Raw genomic sequence first — 3030 nt, 5'->3', positions numbered from 1 at the left:
TCTGTTGCCAGGCGCTAGGCTGGAGTGCAGTGGCACAATCTCGGCTCACTGCAACCTCCGCCTCCCGGGTTCAAGCAATTCTCCTGCCTCAGCCTCCCGAGTAGCTGGGACTACAGGTGCACGCCACCGCGCCCAGCTAGTTTTTGTATTTTTAGTAGAAACGGGGTTTCACCATGTTGGCCAGGATGTTCTCGATCTCTTGACCTCGTGATCCGCCCGCCTCAGCCTCCCAAAGTGCTGGGATTACAGGCTTGAGCCACTGCGCCCGGCTCATATCTCTTGTTTTAAACTGACCGTGAGATGTGTCTAATGTGAGATGATATGTTGTCCAATATACAGCATCTGAGCCTTTAGACAACAAAACAAGACCATTCTTAATCAAATTTCATAGATAGTGTGGCTTATTGAAGGAAAAAATTAAAAAAAGGAAGCCTTGATATTTATCTGAGTCATGTAATTGATATAATATTTTAAAATGAAAAATCTATAGTAAGAAGTATGATTTAAATAGAGTTCTTTAAAAACTCATCCAAATTCATACCTGTTATTCTAATTACTGTAGTACATAATGACCAGGGTATTTCTTACTTTCTTTGTCAATGATAATACCTATTGCACAGTATTATTTAAACTGTAGTTTGTGGACACATTTCGTAGGCTTTATTTTCTGCATGAGTACTTGAACTGAAAATAAGCATATGCAGACTTTGGTACTAATTTGATATAATACTTCTGTGCTTCTATAATCTAATAATAAATGCTATTAGAGTACAATATATAATTATTGTATTTTGTATGTTTTTTATTTCATTTTTTCTAGAAAATTATTTCTGTTATATTTTTAAAATATTTTGTGATGAATTTTAAAAAATTAAATGATCCTTTGTCACATACTTATGAAATCCTGTTGTATGACAATAACAGACAATATTTTTTAATGTAATTATATTTTTCTTACATTGAACACAGAAAAGAAAATTTTTCTTTATAATTGAAAATACTAAAATATTTAAGAGATTATTTTCTTACAAAAAGGTGTTCATGGACTCTCTGTTATGGGCCTAAATATTTTTAATTTTAATTAAGATCTAGGGATGCTTTACAAAGTTACCTTGTAACATTTATACACACACGTTTGTGTTAACAAGTAGTTAATTTCCATTAAATAACTGAATATTTTGTAATGCCACTTTTATTGATTTAATTCAATATGGGCGTGGTTATTCATCCAAGTATGCAATAAATATTAATTGTGTTCCTCTATGTGCTTGGCAATAAACTGTGTTTAGTTTTGTATCAAAGATTTAAGCTAGCATAACTAGCTGCTTTAATTGAAGAAGTGAGGAGCCTACCAAATATTCGACTATAATGTACAATATGTGAGATATAAGACCATTTTCATGCTATTTGTTACCGAAACTTATCTATTCAGATAAAATCAGCTGTGGATACATTGGGTCTCCTTCCCACAAATAACAAAGCACGTATTTTTTTTTTCTGAGTCCACTTCTCAATTGCATTCTGTATTTATGAAACCACTTACATACTCTTCATATCCATGTACCATCATCTTCACAAACAGCAAGCCATATAAATGCCTGCATATATTGATCATCCCAATTTCTTACCTATCTTCACTTACTAATGTCAGTCCTGGTATTGCTAGTAGGCTTTTGTAAATATATAGTCTTCAAAACCTTTATTCCTTGCATGATGCATAGACACCCTAGCTGTGGTGTCCTGAGTATTTTCCAGCTGCTCCTATTCAAATTCCACCTTAGTTTAACTTTGGTCAGTAGAAGATTCCTAGAGAAAGACAATAATAATAACAACAATAGCAATAAAAGACTTTTCTTCAAAGTCTCTTGGCCTTGCCCTGGTATAATAAAGAAGAATCATTAGAATCCTGTCTGCTTGTTGCTACTTTCATTCGACATGTTATTCAGTTTCTCCAAACCTCAATCTGAGTCCATTTGGATGCCACATTCAGAAGAAATTATAGGAGATTAACTAAAATTGTACACATTATCTTTTATAAAGATAAGAAGCTTATTGTTAGACTCAGAAGCTTTATTAGCTTTTTTAAACTTTTTGAATTTTGTTGGAAGGACAGAGAAGGTAGGAGGGTGTCTAGGAAATTCAATCTTTGTTTAATAAGAACCGATTCTGCTTAGTCCAAATCATCAGGACTTCCAGTGTTAAGGGTTTGATACCAGGTTCCTTCTCAAGATTTGTTCTCATTTATGGGTGGTTGTTTTTTTTTTTTAAATGCTTTCAGAATCTATAGTCTTTGGTTTGAAAGGTTATCCATGTTAGGAATGAGGCCAAACCTTATGGTCAGTGTTTCTGTAGGCAATGTTTTCATAGGCAAGGATAGTTCTGTACTTCTCCAGATAAGGAATATGTTAAACTCACTTCCTTTTATTTGGTTCAATACCAGGTTCTTAAGAAAAAACATTGGGAATAGTTTCACAGAAAGAAACATCCTCTCGTTTCTTGTGATTTTTATGTATCACATGCTAGAGTTTCTCTGCTCACTCATTTATACAAAGTCACTCTGATATTAGTCTTTTTGCAAATGCAGGTCAATTGTGCTTTCTCTCACCTGGCATTTCAAGACACGGTGTTTGCTAAAGTCTTACAGGAAAAGCTTTCTTCTCCATGTCCAAAATCAAGAATGTTGTGATCTTGATTGAGCCTCCTCATTATTCATGCAGCTCTCTCTTGAGGATAGTAATCTCCTGAAAAGCCACCTTCTCTTTTTAATTTGAAGTTACCTTTCATTGCTTTCTAGGAATTCACCACAAGTGTCCCAAGTACTGAGTTCTTCTTTGCAGCAGGTGACTTGAAAATCACTTTTTAAGTGTTGGTCTCACCTCAAGTCACTCTAAAGTTAATTTTTAAAAGTGTACTATGGACATTTTTGTATCTCTGTCTCTCTCTCTCTCTCTCACATACACACACACACACACACACACATTCTCAAAAATTTATTGCATAACAGACATCTCTTTGAACTCTGCAATAGCT

Source organism: Cebus imitator, unplaced genomic scaffold, assembly GCF_001604975.1.
Source record: "Cebus imitator isolate Cc_AM_T3 unplaced genomic scaffold, Cebus_imitator-1.0 Scaffold79, whole genome shotgun sequence".
In the NCBI taxonomy this organism is placed as follows: domain Eukaryota; kingdom Metazoa; phylum Chordata; class Mammalia; order Primates; family Cebidae; genus Cebus; species Cebus imitator.
The sequence above is the reverse complement of the archived record's forward strand: the minus strand, read 5'-3'. Positions refer to the sequence as shown.